Source organism: Plecotus auritus (genome assembly GCF_963455305.1).
Source record: "Plecotus auritus genome assembly, chromosome: 6".
Classification (NCBI taxonomy): Eukaryota; Metazoa; Chordata; class Mammalia; order Chiroptera; family Vespertilionidae; genus Plecotus; species Plecotus auritus.
This window is the reverse complement of record NC_137773.1, coordinates 28,346,560-28,366,574: the sequence shown is the minus strand read 5'-3', so window position 1 is coordinate 28,366,574 and position 20,015 is coordinate 28,346,560. Positions and strand designations below refer to the sequence as shown.

The 20,015-nt window shown below is 47.6% G+C and overlaps 1 protein-coding gene and 1 long non-coding RNA gene across 3 annotated transcripts in view; one reads left to right on the top strand and one right to left on the bottom strand.

Annotated features, from left to right (window-relative positions):
* Nucleotides 1–5,061, top strand: part of LOC308252421 — a 320,170-nt gene extending 315,109 nt beyond the window's left edge. Inside the window, exon 5 of the long non-coding RNA XR_013961034.1 lies at nt 4,989–5,061. This is a non-coding gene — a long non-coding RNA (uncharacterized lncRNA). The remainder of the gene's footprint in view (nt 1–4,988) is intronic.
* FGF1 (fibroblast growth factor 1) overlaps nt 1–19,122 on the bottom strand; it is a 95,301-nt gene extending 76,179 nt beyond the window's left edge. The window contains exon 1 of one of the 2 annotated variants that reach the window (XM_080677056.1): nt 18,688–19,122. The gene's annotated coding sequence lies outside the window, so the exon portion shown is untranslated. Of the gene's footprint in view, nt 1–7,252; nt 7,668–18,687 lie in introns of those variants that run through there. The other variant, XM_080677055.1, reaches the window with a different exon arrangement.
* Nucleotides 19,123–20,015: the final 893 nt, after the last annotated feature.

Genomic DNA, 20,015 nt, shown 5'->3' with positions numbered 1-20,015 from the left:
AGTCAGTTTTCAAATGATTTAAACTCACAGCCCAGGGCTGGGGCCCGGGTGAGAGCCTGAAGAGCTGCACCCATCCTCCTGGATGGGTGGGTGGGAATCCCAAGCCTTTGAACCCAGCGAGAGAAGCCCGCTGAAGTTCACGCTGCTTTACCTGGTGGTGGAAACGCCTGCATTTAAAGCTGCTGCACAGGGAGCCTGTGTCTGCTCCGCGCTTTAACTCTTTAAGGGGCTTTTGCTTTTTGCTAGTTCCAGGTTCCTGACATGAGGACTTTAAGTGCTGGAAAAGCACAGGCTGGTCAATGTCCTTTGGAACAAAAGAGACTAACAAGGGACAGCAGGGCAGTGGGTGACCTTCATGTTGCAGGATCTTTTTGTTGTTGTTATTCAAATGCATTCATATGGAGGCTTCGAAACAACCTTAGCCAGACTGCAAAGCTTGACCGTAGTAATAATAATTACTACTTTATTGATAAAATACTATGCGCTATGCATTGTGTACTAAAATATTTTGGGTGCTTTACATGTCTTATCTCACTAAATTCTTAAACCAACGCTGTGGGATAGGAGCATCTAACACTGATAACATGACACGTACACGCATTATAGACTTCACCTGTATAAACTCACACCTGTATCCTAGGGTTGTTCCTGTCAACAACCCTAGGATACAGGTGCCCTAGTATCTCTATTTTATAGAAATGGAGAGGCTTTGCAACTTGGCCAGTGCTATGGAGCTACTGAGTGTCAGAATTCGAACCCAGTCTTACCCCAGGGCCCATGCTCTCAGCTCTATACTGTCCTGCCAATACATCCCACACACTGTCACTCTGAAATCATGACAGGGTAATGGGAGATGGGTCAGAACTGGAACTGTCGGAAGAATTCCTGGCCTCCCCTGTCAGCTCTCTTTCCAAACTTGGCTGCTGCTTCCTGAGCCCTCAGCAAAGACATCCAGGACCGACCTGGGAGAAGGGCACCAAGTTTTGTGTGGCCAACCCAGTGGGGAGTTTATCCTTGGGAAGGAGCTATTCTGAAGCCGACCTGCATCTCCATTATCACCTCAAACACCAACAAACAAACACACAAAAACCCTCGGTTGGAGGTTTTAAGGAGGAACACTGGCTCCTGTGGACACTGACCTATCACTGCAGGCCAGGAAACTGAGCCCACTCTGCCTGTGACTCCTAACCAGGGAGGTGTTCTCCTGCTGTGTGGACTCCGGGGAGTGATTCTGGAACATTCTCAGCTTTCCACCAGTTGCCAGTTTCTAAATTCTGATGGAAATTCTGAGGAAGGACAAGAAGAGCCTGATTTTCTAGAAGCTCTTTATGTCCCCAGAGGTATCGGGGTAGCACTTCGCACACATTGATTAATCAATGCCAACTGTCTCTGCTATTCCCATCAGACTGATGATGGGGGCGGAGGCAAGCCCTCTGTCTGCCTCCCTGGGTGTGAGGGCTGGAACATCCTACATCAATGACTCCCTGCTGGGTTCTCGGCATCACTTTTTTGCCTTCGATGGCCATCAGCCACACCTTGGAGAAGAGGGGTGACTTTCAAGAAGGTGAGAAAGCTGCCAGGAGGCCTCTTTGGAAACAAGTTATTCATCTCTCAGCATGAATAAATATAACTAAGCAGATCATGGTGTCCTGGGGCCTGTAGCTGCCATGGTCTGGCCCTCGCCTGACTACCCGCGCCCCCCTGCCCCTCCACCACACACACATACACGCACACACCTGCTTCCTTGGGGATGCCACACTTCCTCACACCATGTAACCTTTGCACATGCTCTTCCCTCCACCTGAAACAGTCTGCCCTCACCCAGTTGATGCCTGCTGACCCTCCAGATCTCAACCCTCCTCTCCAAAGCTTTTCAGACCCCCTGACTGGGCTGGGCCCTCTGCATATCTACTATGGACCACTCAGGAGAATTACTGTGTGATTCATGTTGGCATCCCCATCTGGCCTCAAACTTTCATTAGGTTGGGACTAACAGATGCAGTCTCTGTTGCAGCCCAGAGTTTAGCATGCTCCCTGGCATGCAGGAGGTGCCACTTCAGGTTCATTCAGCAAAAGAGCTGAATGAACCTGAAGTGGTCATTAATGGCCCTCAAGTATCCCAGACCCCACTCTCTCTCCTCGTCCTCCTCCTGCCTCTTTTTTTTTCCTTTACTTGCCCTTCCTTCCTCCCTCTTCATTCTTTCTATTCATTCCTTCTTCCTTCCTAGGCCTTGGGCCTACCTGTAGCTCCAAAGAACATTGTTTACGGCAACAGAAAAGCACTGAAAGTTAAAGAAAAAGCAAAGTTGCCACAATTTGGCATAATGCGTTGGCCTTCAACTTCATCGCCCCAAAGAGAGTGCCTAGAGAGGGAACCCATGTTCCTCCTGTAGTAGTTTTCTGGGGCTGCCATAACAAGTACCACAGATCCATCTTCTTCCCGCATCTTTTCACGTCACCTTCCCTCTATGGGAGTTTCTGTGTCCCAATTTCCCCTTTTCATACGGACACCAGTCATCCCTAAAGGTCTCATGTAAGCTTGATTACCTCTTATCTCCAAATAAGGTCACATTCGGAAATAGTGCGGGGTTAGGGCTTTAACATGAATTTGAGGGGGACACCATTCAACCCATAATACCTACCTTCCACTGCCCATTGCCCCAATCCTTTTTGACTTCCTGAATGAAGTAAAGGTAGGGAAGCACAGGGACACATCATCTTCTGAAGAAATTGCATGGGCGTCTGGGAACTGGGGTGGACAAGTTAGGAATGTGAACCAGAGGAACACCCACAAGTGAGAAAGAAGAGTTGACTGGACAAAGAACAAAAACTACTCTCATAGACTAGCCTAGGGGCTGCGTGCCTGCGCCTTGGTAATCTGCCAGTCCTGAGTTCATATCCCAGATCCGCCAGTCACTAGCAATAGGACCTTTCCCCTCCCGTGTAAAATGTGGATAATAACAGCACCCAACTCATGGGATGGTTGTGAAGATGGAATGAGAGGATAGCATATGTGAAGGGTTTAGTGCTGTCCCAGGTACATGATACCTCAGTATGCAGTAGGTGTGCTGTCACTGTTATTATTATAAGTAGAGGCCTAGTCCAAGAAAAGTGGTAATTCAGGACAAAAGTGATGACAACGAAGAGGCTAACTGCTATGTATTCAGGCCACGCGACTCTGTGTTCTCATTAACAGTAATGAAGACAAGGGAACCAGAACAACTGTCAGACCTGGGCGTCCACAATGGTGGTCTGTGGACCAAAGCATCAGAGACACCTCCCCCTACCCAGGAAATGCAGAATCCTGGGTCCTTCAGGAACCCAGCTGAATTAGGACTTCTATGGCAGGACCCAGAAACCTAATTTTTAAGCAAGCTCCCCTATGATTCTTATGCAGATTCAAGTTTGAAAACCCCCAGAGTGGACCACAGGTCCTAGAGGGGCAAAGGTGAGTCTTGTCCACTAGAAACCCCCACATCTACACAGCCCTAGTGCAAGGTGGGAGCGCCTTTCTGATGGAGTCAAAGAAGTGGTCGTGAGCAATTATGCATAAAACAAATTTCTATAAATCACATTTTGAATGTTCTCCTTTCGGGGATTGCATTGGCAAGTCAAGCCTTTTATATCAGTGTAAACTTCACTGCACCCAGGCACTAAGTTCTGGATTGTCTATTTCTCCTCTCTCCACAATTGGAGTCATCCAGTCTTGACCTCAGGCTTAGCTCAAGATGACCTCCGACCTTAGGCCTGAGGGATAAGGGGTCCTGGCCCAGCACCCTCTATGCCTCTGTCTCTTGTTAGGCACCATTTCCTCTCTTCTTGGACACCATCACTGTCTAGTTCAGGAGGACCTGAGGCCAACTTGCCTGTATTCATGCCTTGTTCCTGAAGACCTGGTCCCAAAGGTCATAGGTCCTCAAGGTGGAGATTCTGCCCATGGGCCAAGCTGATGTCCTGCACCTCTAGGCAGAGCTTCAAATCCTGGCCTACTTTCTAGATCTTCAGATATCACCTGCTCTTGAATTCCTGTCACCAAACTCCACCTACCTCTCAAGACACCTCCAGTGATTCCCCCAGAATACAGATGGCATACCGGTTAGGAACACAGCCTGGTGTGAGGTGTGGCTCTGCCACTTGGTAACTGTGTGACCCTAGGCAAATGGCCCAGCCCACCACGCCTCGATTCCTGCAGCGACAACACCCCTATTTCATAGGGTTGTTAATGAGAATTTGGTGAGGTCATACACGTAAAGCCAAACACAGTGCTTGGCACAAAATAAGGGCTCAAGAAACGCTGGTAATCAGCACAAAGTTCTTTTGTTTCTGGATGTTTAGAGATGCAAGCAAATCTCTACACAAAGCCATAGCACCTCCAGGCTGCCCAAAATGTGGCTCTAGTGGTCACTCACAGAGTGTCATTTTGGACTTTGGAACAAATCCACCTGTGGGCAGCCTTTTCAGTGCTCACCTTTCAATAATATACATATATATATAAAGCCTAATGTGCAAATTGTCCCCATGGGAGTTTGACCGGGAGACCAATTGCTCACTATGATGTGCGCTGACCACCAGGGGGCAGCGTGGAATGAAGGGAGGCCCCAGACGGCAGCTGGAAGGCCCTGATCACCGGCCAGGCCTAGGGACCCTACCCCTGCATGAATTTCATGCACCAGGCCTCTGGTAATAACAATAATAAACAATAATAGCATATAGGCAGTAATCACTACAAACTAGGCACTGTGCTGAGAGCATTACTTATTTGGTCCTTTCAATAACAAGGTTGGTACTTTATTACCCCATTTTGCAGATGAGGAAACTGAAGCATGAGGTCACAGAACTAATAAGTGTCAGAATCTAAATTTGAACCTCAGAGAGTCTGGCTGCAGAATCTACACATTCAGTCACTATTTTATGCTGCTTTTCTTAAATAATAAAATTTAGGAATCAAAGTAATAAGTATTCGCACTCATCCTCTTCTCTCCCTGTAGGCCACTGGCCCGGTGCTTGTATTTACTCCTATATCTTGGACACCTTCACTTCGCACCTGAGTTGGACATTCTGCCAGCCCAGCTCATTCTCTGTTACCTGCCCTCCCAGGTAGGTCCCTTCCCTTCTCTATGGTTGAGTGGGCTGGTGCTGTCACATCTTGAGTTGGGACACCTTGTCAGTACTCAATAAATATTTGTTGATTAGCAGATCCTTTCTTGAGGAAAAAATACTCATTCCCATTCAACTTATGTGTCATGTATAGGTGTTAAATTTACCTAAACCAGGGTATGTCTGTGGCAGAAATGACTGAATATTATCTTTCCCATATCTTAAACTGAGGATATTGCATTCGCCAGGCAGGCATGCCTGTTTCATGAGGACCTTCCACTCTGCAGGATCCATCATCCCAGTAGCTAGCACTGCAGGGCTGGCTGCTCCATGAGCCTCAGTAGTTGATTCAGAATCCGCAGAATGCTTATCAGCAAAGTGAACAAGCACACACTCTGTCCTGGGATCAGACGTCTGTCTGTCCCTTTGCTAGGCGTGGAAGGAGCGTATGGGTGTCCATCCACCATCGTCACTGAAAATATGATCGTCATGGTTGGTGCTGCCATAAACTCAAACCACTTAACTGAATTCTGCTTCCTTAAATCCTTTTTTTGAACCAGGCAAGCCACATATGGGTAAGTGCACACCAGATTTAGGAGGGAGTTTACAAGAAACTCAGTGTTTTCTCCCTTCATTTTTTGTGTATTAACTTCACCATTGATCAAGGACTTCATTTGCAAATCCATCTACTCCTGTGATAAAAGCAGGCCCTGCAGAGAAAGGGCAGCCTGCCGGCTGCCCTCAGCAGCAGGTCTGGTGTTCTTCCTTCAGATACACAATCTCAGAAGGGGACTTTCCTAGGAAGCCCTCAATGACCAACACAAAGAAAACAAAGGAGAAGGGAATTTGTGACGATGAATCACAGTCTGAACCAAAATCTACACTCGTTCACACTAATGGCCCCAGTAAACAGCTGGCCAGCCCTTCACCAGACACCACTCTGCAAAGCCCATTTCTTTTCAGCCCTTTGCCACCCTCAGGCTGGCTCATCCTCATGCAGAGCCTGGCTCGCCCTCCGCCCAGACGCTCATGTCCTCCCACTGGTGTTTGTGGAGTGAACTCATAAACAATCCAATCCCTGTAGCAAAGGGAAGGGAAAGTGCTAGTCACCAAAGCAGAAAGGAAGGCACAGCAGTGGGGGTGGATGTACACAGTGAGAGAAAGTGCCGTGCTTGCGTTTTGCCGGGGCACAGAGAGAGCTCTTGGACCTGAGATGTGGGATCAGGTGGGTGCCTGCCCTCTTGGGTCTCTGAAAACTGTGTACTTGACCAAATGCCTGGAATTCCCACCACAGCACCCGGAGGTCTGAATTTTTCAAGCGCTCCTGTCTGGAAGCCTTGCATACTTTGGTCATGTAATCGCGATGTGGGTGTGGCTTGGCGTACGTGCCAGAGAATGTGCCCACTGGCTTAGCCATTCCTGCTCCTTCTCTGCCAGTGCCTATCTCAAATGAGGATGTGATTTTCCAAGAAGATCAGAAGGCCAGGTGAGAAGTAATGCAGGTGACCGGGGGGCCCTCAGAATACGACCCTATCGAAATATATGCAGATAATCCTACATGTCAGCCAGGTTTTTATAGGAACAGGTTGATTACAGTCTAAGGTGCTCACCCAGTAGACAAGCTTTCTGAGGCAGCTGAATTTCCAGGCTCCTCGAGTGGGTGAGTGTGACACACCAGGAGAATGCCAGCCACTCGCTAAGGCCACAGCTTTCAACTCTGCCAACCACAAGGGCTGCATCCAGCACTTGAAGTAAATGAGAACATTCCGCCCCCTCCAGTCATCGGCCTGGCAGCGGAGTGGGGGGACGGAGATAATGGGGCAGCCTGGTGCAGGATCGTTTTGACAGTCTCTGAACTGCAAGTGCTGTTTTTGCATGCCGGTGCCATTGCAGGCCCTCCCCCCAGAGCAGTCTGTTCCACGGTTAAACCCAGCCAGAGGGGAGCCCCTGGGTGCTCACTTGCAGGCATGCTCTTTGCAGTGGTATTTGCTTAAAACATCTTACAGCCTTCATTTCCCCCTTTTATCTTTTCTCTCCATGTAGCCTTATACTTGCACTCGGACGGAGACACACACACACACACACACACACACACACACCCTCACATTTGGATATAACCTGCTCTTGCTCCCCAGAACAGAAGCCTGATTCTTACCTGAGGGCTTGCAGGCTGAGGGCTGTGCCTCTCTCCCTCCGAGGGGAAGGGAATCCGCCTGGCGTCCTCTGCTGTGTTTGTCACTGTCACTGCGCTGCAGTGCTTCCCTGGCAGGCTCAAGCCGGCGCTCGCTCGCGCTCTCTCTCTCTCTCTCTCTCTCTCTCTCTCTCTCTCTCTGCAGTTCTGTGTGGGGAGAGGGAACGGGCCGTGGCATGCACACCAGGTTGCTGGTCCGCCTCCAGACACCATGCCACAGAGCCGGCTACCAGTCCACGGGGCTGTGTGGGAGGCAGGGAGGCAGTTGGGGGTGGGGGGAGGGCTGAGATGTCAGCCTTTAGGTCTCTCCCTGGCCTTGTTTATCAGCAGAGGGGACCTGTCTTTAGACAACCACCCACAGAAACGTACACAGAGCTCTAAGCGCTCCCCACTCTGGACAGCTAGCAGCAGGCCCAGGAACGCGAAGCTATTGGCCAGCAGGGAAGGGAGGCTGAGACAGCAGACAGTGGCAGCAACTATCCGGGTGTTGTTTTAGCGTGGTTTGTCTAGGGGCAAATGGCTGAACCAAATGGACTACTGGCCCGTCTGAGCAGAATCCTGTTTATTTTGAGGCCTCGGTTGCCAGGGAAACAGCAGGTCGTGGCTCAGAGATGCTTCTCTGGACTCAGAAGGCTGCCCTGTCATCTGGCATCCCTACACAGGGTGTCGGTGTCTGTGTGTGGCAGAGTGTGTGTGTGTGTGTGTGTGTGTGTGTGGCAGAGTGTGTGTGTGTGTGTGTGTGTGTGTCTGTCGGTGGCGTTCCCAGAGCCAAGCCTTGCAGAGGATGTTTTGCAAAGCCACGCAAGGCAGTGGTCATCTCGGTTAGGGCTGCAGAGAGACTGTTCCGCACCAGTGGTCAAGCCTGTCCCTGCTGCACGAGGCAGACCATCAGGTGAGCCCAGCTTCAGAGATGGGGATTTCTTCAGAGGACCATGCACACCATCTTTATGCCATGGCCAGGAATGGGGTAAGAAAGGCAGGAAGCGGCCTGTGCAAATCATTCTTTGGTTAGTAGGTGGGGACTGAAGATGGGCCGAAAGGCATGGATCAGGAAGTGTCCTTGAAGAGACCCAATGGAAACAGGATGAAGAATCCCCTCCTTCTTCATGTGAGCCCAGGAAGTGTGAGTGTGAGAGTGTGTGTGTGTGCGTGCGTGTGGGCAAGCCTCCCCACCTGATGAGTCAGACAGACAGGTACAGCTTGACCTGTTGGAACTGGAAACATGCTCTCTGGCCTCTCCCTCCTCTGGGAAGCTGGAGGTGGAAGCTTGTTCTCCACACTCATCAAGGTCACCCGGGGAGCCTTTCCTGTGCCCTCAGCAGGGCTGAGCCTCAGAGAAGCTCGTCTCACCTCCTGTGACAGAGAGCTAGAGGCACACCCATCACATGACTCAGATCATGACAAGCAGCAGCTCTCCTAAAAGGGACCTGAAGGAGCAGAAAAAGGTTGTTTCTCCAAACTTTATGAACTGGAACCTCCATGAACTGCCAATTACTTTCACATAGTCAGGTACTGACAGTATACTTTGAAAAAATAATAATCTTGCCCTGGCCGAGTGACTCAGTTGGTTGGAGCGTTGTCTTATGCACTGGAAGGTTGCAGGTTCGATTCCCGGTCAGGGCACATACTCAGGTTGTGGGTTTGATCCCCAGTTGGGGTGTTTATGGGAGGCATCCAATCAATGTTTTTCTCTCACATCAATTATTCTCTCTCCCTTCCTCTCTCTCTAGAATCAATGAAAAGCATACCCTCAGGTGAGGATTAAAAAAATAATAATAATCTCCCTGAGTCTCTGCATGATTCCCATGGGCCTTCTGAATGATAGAAAGATAAAAATATTTCGGATAATTGTCTTCTCAATATTGGAGAGTTCTGCTGCATTGGTGTGTGTGTGTGTGTTAACTCTTTTTCACCACGTGGAATGATAGATTTTTAAGTTAGGAAACACCCTGAAAGTCCGAGGCCAGAGATGTGGTTGAGTGTCTCCTGGGTGCACCCCTGGTTAAAGTGCTCCCTGTGCCTGAAACCAGGTTAACACCCTTGACCCTGCCCACTCTGTGGGGTTGACCATTCCTGGGCAACTCAGCTCTTCAGGACTTGGAATTTCCTCCCTCTTCACAGAGATGAACAAGATGCTCGTAAGCTCGTCTTCCCTGCAAGCTGGCAGGATTATTGTGACAATCAAACGTGCTAAAATGTGAGAGCACCTTGAAACTGCAAGGCAGTGTAAGTCATTACTGCAGTTTTGTTTCTCCATTACACACAGTTGTGAGATGCTGTTAAACACAAACAAACTGCGCAGCTCTTGGGCAAAGGATCGCCCCCTCACTACTGAGAGAAGTGAGTTTCCTTCCTGCATATCAGGTGTTCGGAAATGCTCCTGTCCAAATGCTGGGAAAGAATGGCGCCTTGGGTCCTTAAAGTATTTACTGTAATAGAATTCCCTTCAGTGTTGAAATGTCTTAAAATTGCAGTTTAACATCCCTCAGGTTCCCTATTTATTTCAAGTTCCAGATCAAGTATCTAGATTTATCTTTTCAATAATATACATTCAGATGGTTTGAGTCATGAAATATGTTAATGCTTTTTGGCCTCATTTAGTGTGGGAAGGGATATGGAGATAGCTAGTTTAAAGTCTGGCCTCAGAAAAGCTCCAGCTCCGGGTCAGGAAATAGTCGATTGAAATAATTAATAGCTGTGGAAGCCATGTATTAGGCACCCACAGTACGCTAGACCCAATACACAGAATGTAACAGAAACCCCATCTTTCCTCAAAGTTCTGAGACCACTTTTAATGACTTTTCTGCTGTGATTAAAACCTTATAATCAAGTCTGCTAGTGCTGCAGAGGCTGGGTCTGACCAAGGAAGAAAATGACAGATTTGGAGGACCATCAAAAGTCCTAGTAGAAGCCCGGTAGGTGTATCTACAGAGGTGTGGCCTTGGCCAGAGTCATCCACATAAGAGATGTGGCTGCTGCCGAAGGTGCGATTTTTGTCCTTCCGCATCCTAAGAGATTGACTCACTCTCGAGCATTTCCACAGTTGCTATTTTAGAAAGTGGCTCTAAACCTCTCATAAGCACTTTAGAAGGATAATAAAAGAGAATGTGGCATTTCCACGATTTTACTTATTCTGTGCTCAGTGCCTTTGAAAATCAAGACATAAAACAATAATTTTTAAATATTTGTTGTTAATCCTCACCCAAGGATATTCCCCCCTGCCCCCATGACTTTTAGAGAGAGTGGAAGGGAGAGGTAGAGACAGAGAGAGAGAAACATGAATGTGAGAGACATCGATTGGTTGCCTGCCTCTCCCCTGCACTGGACCTGGGTGGGGATCTATCCTGCAACTGAGGTATGTGCCCCTGATTAGAACAGAAACTGAGACCCTTCAGTCTGCAGGCCAACACTCTAACCACTTAGCCATACTGGTCGGGGCAAACAATCACTTTTTAACTGCACCAACAAGAAAAAAGAATCAGAGCATGAGAGAATCAGCAGGGTTCAACATGTCCCCAATAAATACATTTTATTTCTCTCCAGGTATAACATATAAGCCCTGGCTTCTTGTCCTTGAATCTTAAAGCTGACAGTCAATATTTGCTGTAAAATTTCTCCTTTGTTTATCCTGTTTACATAAGTGATACAGTTAGGTGGAATGCACACCAGACATACTGCATTTTCTTTCTAATCTCATTTGACCTTAATGGGACTCAACAAATCCTCATCAGCTGATAGGAGAAATCAGATGCTGCATGCCACTCTCTCCCTCCAGCGAAGGATTTCCTTCTGTTTATGCCCAATCATGCAATTAGATGAAGGGCATGCTGGCCTCATGGTGAACCAGCTGCCAAGAAAAAGAAGGGAAGTGATTTGACAAACAGGCAAAGGGAAATGCAGCAGATGTCCACAGGAAATTGTATTAGTTGCCCAAGGAGACCTCATAACCACAAATATCACTGGAGCTGCAGGCCTGAAACAGGGTCCAGCAGTTTCCAGTGGGAAGATGCCTCGCCCTGTCCCCATTATAATACAAGAACAAGAGTCACACCACTTTGTCAGCCTGACTCTCCATCACCCTTTGGACAGGATGCTTACAAAGGGTCATACCTATGGGAGGTGGGCTTCCTCTCTCTGACATTGATCACCCATCACTTATTCTATTTTATGTTTCCCTCTATCTCAGTTTTTCAATCTTTATTTTAAAATATTTTAACTTTGAGGAGAAACCAAGATGGCGGCATAGGTAAACACCTAAACTGCTGCCTCACACAACAATTTCAAAACTACAACTAAAAGACAAAATGGACATCATCCAGAACCATAGGAAGGCTGACTGAGTGGAAATTCTACAACTAGAAAGAAAGAGAAAAGCACACTGAGACTCAGAGGAGCTGCAGGAGGCAGAGGTACTGAGACACATGAGTGGAGAGGACTGGCAACTGAGTGCGTGGCTGGCTTTCTCAAGCGGGAGGGAGACAAAAGCTCCCGACTGCACTGAACTCCAGTTCTGGGCAAGACTCTGGGGATCCAGACTCATTCAGGGAGAAACTGGACTGTCTGGCAGCGGGCAGAACTCCAGGGTGGCTTTCTCTCAGAGGTGCTTGCAGCGATTACCACGGGACACTGAGACACAGGGGCCTATTAGGGTAGGGCTGACGGGAAACCAATACTGTCTGCTCTGCCCTGAGACTCTGCCCCATCCAAGCTGAGCACAGAGGCTTTTGCAAGTCTTGTCTCATAAGGGTGTCTCCAGCACAGAAGTTCTCCCAGCATAGACACAGCTGATCCTCACAGCCAATTGGCCTGGAGGTCAAGTCCTCCCAGTGATACCAACAACTATCAAGGCTTAACTACAACAAGACTGTGCACACAGCCCACAAAAGGGTGCACCAAGAGTATCCACCTCAGGTAACTGGGGAGGCTGAGCCACTGGGCCCCATAGGACACCTAGCACACAAAGCCACTCGATCAACTCAGGGAAGCAGCCAAAATGCAGAGACAAAGAAACAGAACACAAATGAAAGAAATGGAGGAAAGCAAATGACTGGATAGAGTGCAAAACCACGATTATAAGGTTTTTCAAGAATTTTCTAGAAAAGGCCAATAAATTTAGCAAGACCCTCGAGGATATGAAAAAGGACCAACTAGAAATTAAGCATACACTGACTGAAATAAAAAATATTATACAGAGATTTAACAGCAGACTAGAAGATCACAAGAATCAAGTCAAAGATTTGAAATACAAAGAAGCAAAAAACACTCAACCGGAAAAGCAAAAAGAAAAAAGAATCCAAAAAGTTGAAGATAGTGTAAGAAGCCTCTGGGACAACTTCAAGCGTACCAACATCAGAATTATGGGGGTGCCAGAAGAAAACAGAGAGCAAGATACTGAAAACCTATTTGAAAAAATAATGACTGGAAACTTCCCCTACCTGGTAAAAGAAATAGACTTACAAGTCCAGGAAGCACACAGAGCCCCAAACAAGAGGAATCCAAAGAGGACCACACCAAGACACATCATAATTAAAATGCCAAGGGCAAAAGACAAAGAGAGAATATTAAAAGCAGCAAGAGAAAAACAGTTAGTTACCTACAAGGGAGCACCCATACGATTGTCAGCTGATTTCTCAACAGAAACTATGCAGGCCAGACGGGAGTGGCAAGAAATTTTCAAAGTGATGAATAGCAAGAACCTACAACCAAGATTACTCTACCCAGCAAAGTTATCATTCAGAATGGAAGGTCAGATAAAGAGCTTCACAGATAAGAAAAAGCTAAAGGAGTTCATCACCACCAAACCAGTATTATATGAAATGCTGAAAGGTATTCTTTAAGAAGAGGAAGAAGAAGAAGAAAAAGGTAAAGATAAAAATTATGAACAACAAATACATATCTATCAACAAGTGAACCTAAAAATCAAGTGAATTAAAAATCTGATGAACAGAATAAACTGGTGAATATAATAGAATCAGAGGCATAGAAAGGGAGTGGACTGACAATTCTCGGGGGAAAGGGGTGTGGGGGGTGCGGGAAGAGACCTGACAAAAATCGTACACCTATGGATGAGGACAGTGGGGGGGCGGGTAAGGGCAGAGGGTGGGGTGGGAACCGGGTGGAGGGGAGCTATGGGGGGAAAAAGAGGAACAATTGTAATAATCTGAACAATAAGGATTTATTACATTAAAAAAAGAAATAAATAAAACAAAATATTTTTATCTTTAAAGAATAGCAATGCTTTGTGCACATCATAAAAATGCACAATACACTGAAAGGTATAAAATGACCCTCACTAACCCCCTTTTCCCCAAAGGTAACCACTATTAACTTTTTTTTCTGGATCCTTTCAAGGGAAAAAAATGTCTTTGTACTCCTGAATGTGTGTATGCTTAAAAACAATTTCCTATGCACAATGTCCTGAATTGCTGTTTGTTTTTCATTTACTAATGGATCTTTGCGCATTGCTCTAGTCCATCCAAGCACCAATATTCCTTGTCTTAATTATTGCAATATCCTCCTAGCTGCCCTCCCTGCTTCCACCCTTACCCCCTACAGTTCATTCCAGAGGGATCTTGCTAAAAGGTAAACAGATCATGTCCCTACTTGCTCAAAACTGTCCGGTGCCTTTCCCTGGCACTAAGAACAAAGCTGAACTTGCTACCACCACCTGCCTCGCCAAACCCATCCCCTACTCACCCCTTGCTCATGGTGCTCAGTCACCCTGCTCCTCATATAAGCCAAGCATGGTCCTACCTCTGAGCCTTTGCACTTGCTGTTCCCTCTGTCTAAAGTGTATGCATTTATTTTCTGCCCCTTAATTCTTTGCATGGCTGGCTCTTGCTTACCACTCTGGTCTCATTTTAGACTATCTCCTTCCCTGACAACCTGTTCTAAATCAGCCTCTCTCCACTGTCCTTCACATAGATCTTTTTCTTCATAGATCCTACTACTATCTGAAAATTATTCAGTTATTAGTTTTCTGTCTCCCCCTACCACACACTCACTGGGATGTAAACGTCATGAGGAGACAGGAATTTTATCTGTCTTATCATCATTATAGTCCCAGTCCCTAGACCAGTACTTCTCAAACTCGAATGTGCATCAGAACTACCTGCATTGCTGGGCCCCAACCCCAGAGTATCTAATTCAGTAGGTCTTAGGTGGGCCTGGAAATTTGCAAGTCTAACAAGTTCCCAGGTGATGCTGATGTTGCTGGTCCAGGGACCACGCTTTGAGAACCATCTGTCTAGATAGTGCCTGTTAGACACACAGTGGGTGTTGCATATATATTTATTACACGAAGGCATGAGTCTGAACATAGGATCTGCCACCTTCTTTATAGGGGCATTTCCACTTTGTAGTTCTATTTCCTCTTTTATATTTATCTATACTTATTGCACTGTGAGCCTCCTCACATTCTTTGTGATAGGAGGGCCCCCCGTTTTTTTTCAGCTCCATTGATTTGTCAGTGGATGATTAGAAACCTACAGTTCGATTCACGGGGAGCCAGTTAGAGTTGCAGCTGGTTCTCCATCTCAGTAAAATGTCAAACTGAAAGGTGGTGTGACCCTCACCTGACACGTGACAGAGAACTTGACCCAGGAGTCATGGATCAGGCCTCCCCTATAATTGTTTAACAGCAGATCTGTTGGCTTGGACTCTGTGTCAGTCGCTGGGAGGTGCTCAGCTGGTCTACATGGACCCCAGGTTATGAAATACAGAGAGCACAGTGGCTTTTTGTGAGTCACAAAAAAACCCTTGAGACTCTCACAAGGTCTATAACTATTTCCCTGGGTTCTCTCCCCCCCGCACCCCACCCCACTCTCTCACACACTTATTTTTACATTTAATTTCAGAAAGTTATAAGATACCCTAAACTCATTTTAAGCCCAAATTTAAAACTCTCAATCTAATCATTAGTTAGCTATTTGGCAAAACAACAACAACACATGCACACAAAAACCTGGATCCCCCATTTGTTGCTTAAATTCCCGAGGAACTGCAGCTTTAACTATAATAAGACAAACCTTAAAGGAAAACATTACAGGAAAGCATGAGAGGAACTCATCGTTATCATCGTCGAATGGGGACTGCTTTTGGAAGCATGATTGGAAACCCAGAAATGGAAATAGGATAGTGAGACTGAGCCCATAAAATTTTAAATGATCTGTACAAAGAAAGAAGGAAAAAACTCCTCCTAGATTAGACTGTGGAGAAATCTATGGATCCTATGTTTTCCATCTATATATTTTCTACTTGAAGTGTCTGGGTGGCCCATGGCCAATGCAGTGAATCAAGACAGAAGCTCATCAGGGCAGACAGGGTGAGACCACATCTTTCAGTGAAGCCCTGTCACTGGGATCAGTATCTCATTAGCCATGGTTTGGGTTTTCCACAACTTTATTGTGATATAATTCATATACCATGCAGTTCACCCATTTAAAGTATACAACTAAGTGGTCTTAGTATATTCACAAAGTTGTATAGCTCTCACCACTAATTTTAGAAGATTTTTGTCATCCCCAAAAGAAACCCCAGTTGTGCACCAGCTCTCGGACCCTCTCACGGGATATTGTGAGGACTCCGGACATCAGTCAGATAGGATCTGCTCTTCAGAAGAGGCTCAGCCACAGGTTAGTATGCAGATACCTCCAGGACCACTGATAACTGCACCAGCCTTGACACCAGTGTCTGGGTGTAGAGGCACCGATAGCACAGAAAAACAGTGACCATTTTCTCAAGAGTGTGGCTTTCTTTGAGATTAGAATTTGGTTGCTTTCAGAATCCTGCAAGCTACCTCGGAGGAAGGCCTCCTGCCTGGTCCCCCTGGTCTGGGGGCAGGAGAAAGGTCAGGGTCATGCCTAATGATGGGCTGCCAGAGGGGCAAGCTCGCATTCTAAGGCCCATGCTCCAGCTACTGTTTCCCAAAGACTAGTCTACCCTCATCTAATTAAAAAGCTCCTTGCTCTCTACAGACCCCCGAGGCACCTCCTTTTGTACAGTCGCTGTGCTCTTGACCTTTTTGTTGGCTCTGGGGTAGGGTGTGACCCTGCACCATTGGGTACAAGCTAATAAGGACCCCTTGTAGAGGCACTGGGAGCACAGGGGGCAGAAGGGGGATCTAAAATATCTGAGCTTCCTCATGCTTCCTGACCAATCACTTGTGCCTCTTGCTCTTTAAAATCAGGCACCAGGAAGCCCCACTGATAAACACGTAAATGATGAATTTAATAGGAAATGAGATGGCAGGCATGCCTGGGCTCTAACTCCCATGTCACCAATTACTAGCTGATTGATCTACAACAAGTCTGTTCTCTCAGACTCAGTCTTCCCATCCAGTAAATGGGAAAAATAGCAGTAATTGCGCCTCAGGGTCATTATGAGGATTATCTGACACAATGCCTATAGGGACTCCAGCATACCTTCAGAGTTCAATGTTTGCTACAATTATTCTATTACTTTTTAAATCAGAATTAAGGACCTCAAGAAATCTAGCCATCCTCTCTAAGCTGTTCAGTAAGGCTGGTTTGTTGCTCAATTAATTGGAAGCACTTAATCGGGCACCTACTATGTGTTAGACACCACAAAGAGGGCTGGGGATGAAATTTAATTTTCCCCCAGAAATGTAAAATTCAAGCTGCGAGAGAAACTTAGATGCATGAGGTTCTTAAAGAACATGTGCACAGATAATGCTGAGAATCAGTGCCGTCATGCTCAGAGAGGGAGACAGCAGAAAAGGCAGACAGGCCAGATGAGGCCTCGGGGAGGCAGCACCCCTTCCCTTGAAAGGCAAGAGGGGTTCACAGCAGCAGAGCAGAGGGAGACAGGAGTGGGGAGGGGAGACCTGCGTGAGCACAGGGTGTCCAGTGGGTCTGGACATGGTGACTCAATCTGGGCACTGAGCCAGAGTCACTTCGCACTGCCAGGGGTCTCTAGAAATGCCATGCCATGGGTTCTTCTACTCACCTGCTTTGATCATTGTCTTTACATTGCAACCTCTGTCACTAGTAAGTGTGTGTGGGCTATAAGAGAGAAAAGGAGCAGGAGTTGTGTTGGAAGAACTTTGACTCTGGATGGAGACTATCGCACAGAGCAGCGGAGAGACAGCCTTGGCTGTCCTGCCCCCTTCTCCGGGACCAGCACCTTCAGCATCTGTGGGGACCCAGCCCTTCCTGGCCTTCAGTCCATGTGGTTTTTGGACAGGGATGATTACAGCCCCAGGGAGGGATGGGCACAGGAGCCACATTGGTGCAATGAAATGTGCCCCTGAGACGGTAGCTAGAACTGCTGTAGGGTGGCCGTGCCCGTAGAGTGTCAGCCTGGACTTGGCTGCCAGCCATCTCGCCACCATGATAGATAAGTCTTCCTGAGAACAGAATAGGACACAGGGAAGCAAAGCCAAAAAATGGGGAAAGATGGATTCGAGATGCCACTGTCTGCACTGCTGGATCTTACCACACCAAAGCCCTGGCAGTTTCAATTACACAAGGGGGAACATTTCCTTTTTGTTTTGCCTTCATCCCCACAGACTAGGTTTCAGTCCATTGTTACTAAAAGAATCCTGATTTGTTCTGGTAGTTGTCTTGTTCCCACCAGCACTGTGTTGGCCTATCCCTAGCATAGATATTTGTAGTCCATAGCCGAGGGGCGGTGTGTAACCAGGAATAATGGTACCTGTGTACGAGTGATGGAGACCTCTGTACATGTCCCTAAATGCGCACAGGTACATGCATGTCACGTGTTTGGGAGTGCGCAGATGTTAGAAGGAGAAACCAAGACTCTGCAAAATATCTTTCTCTTCTTTGTGCTTTGACTCTGCTTACAGAATAATTCTCCCCGAACCTTTCATTTTGTTCCTCTTGTTCTCAAACAAGAAAGCATTCCTTGGATCTGTTAGGTACATTTTGCAGGGCCCTAAGAAGCCAGGAAGAGATGGAGCAGGGGCTGAGGGGAAAGGAAGCTCCACATATCCCATTTCCGTGTTTTCCCCTTTTGCCCAATTACCAAGAATCAGCTGGCATCCTTTCATCTCCTACTTCATGCAGAGCTTTTAAAAACGAAGCATTAACTCTACTGCAATGGGATTTGTCTAACGATTTCCTGCGAAACGTCTTCGTGGGTCTCAGCAAAGATAATTCACTCGGTAGGAATCGCTTCCTGCTTCCCTGCTATGAACTAGACCTACCCCATTCTTTCCGGGAGCCAATGGGCCTCTGAATGCAAGAAGAGAGTACAGGGATATTTACTCTAGCATCCATCACGGACTCAAGCCTGCCGCAGAGACTCAGATCAGGGAGGAGAGGGGGAAGGGGGTGGGGAGAGCATTCATGCTGAGGCAAGCCTGAAGCCAGGCAGAGTCCAGGGCAGTCTGAGCCCCTTGGAGAAACAGATGTACTCACCTCTGTGCTTTGGCTCTGGGGCACTTTCTCTCTGGGGCACGGCAGCTGCAAGGGTCCACAGCGTCCACCCTGTCCTACCAGGACCAGGGCAGGCCGGCCGCTGCAGCAGGAAGGGAGTTTCCAGTCGCCATCAGAAGGGAGTGTCCTTCAACAAAAGGAGGATTCCAGGCTGTTGGATCCGCTTGTCTTCTCCCTCCTGCTCCTTCTCTGATGTGAATGGAGCTCAAGGGAGCCCCAAGAGATGGGCTGGGTGCCAACCACACACCACACCCTCCCTGGCACAGGTTGTTTCCCCAGTCTTGGAGCCTGGAGAGGAGGTGGCAGAGGGGTCCCCAGGCCACCCTCCTGGGGTGCCTGTTGGTACGGCCAATGCTGGTGCACCCACGGGAAGCCCAAGGACACGCACTTGCGTATTTATTTCTCCCCATCCCATGTGATCTTATTTTTGGACTGGACACGAGTGCTATTTGGGGGCTGGCCAGCTGCCAGGTGAAAGGACAGTTATCTCGTCCAAGTTGTCTCCATGCCTCTCGGAACTAGTCCCTGGTACCTTTCCCCACGTAAGGCAGTGGGGAGGGGTCCCGCTCAGAGCCTTACTTTGAATATATCCAAGCAATTAGTCCAAATGACTAACTTTATTTCCACTAGTTCACCCCCCCTCTTGGAGGTTTCACAGAGGATAAATGCAGTGAACAAAGCAATTGCTTTTATGTCGGAGGCTGGCGACACGTCATCTAGTCCACATACATAGGGTCACCACGGACACACTGTTTTAGACACACAGACCGTCTTACCAACATCGGGGTGGGACCCCGGCCCTGGGAGGCACAGGGTCAAGGAGCTAGGCTCCAACATTGAATCCCTCGACTCTGCTGTTCCTCCTCCGGCTGTTTCTGCTTCTAACTCATAGGCTTGAAAAACCTAAGACATTTATTGAATAGCCTGATTCGGATCCTTCCTCTTTAGACTTGAATGGAAAGTTCGGAGACACTCCTGCTTGGCAAAATGCCAGTGGAGTGTCATGCTGTTCGCCATCATCACCATGACTTACTGAGCTCCTGCTACATGTCCGTCATATGCTGCCCACCTTTCCTGCATTGTGTCCCTCAGCCTCACCACAGCCCGTGAAGGCTACCTTGTTCTGATTGACATCAGGAAGGCAGAGGCTGGCTCCAAAGGTGAGCCTCCCTCTGTCCGACTCTCAGGGCAGACGCTTTCCGCCCTTAGCTCACTGTCTCCTGAAGCAACACATTATTGAGATGACACTGTTACTTTCCTTTCATTAGAGGAAAAGCAAAAACCTCATGGTTGACTCAGTCCCATGACTT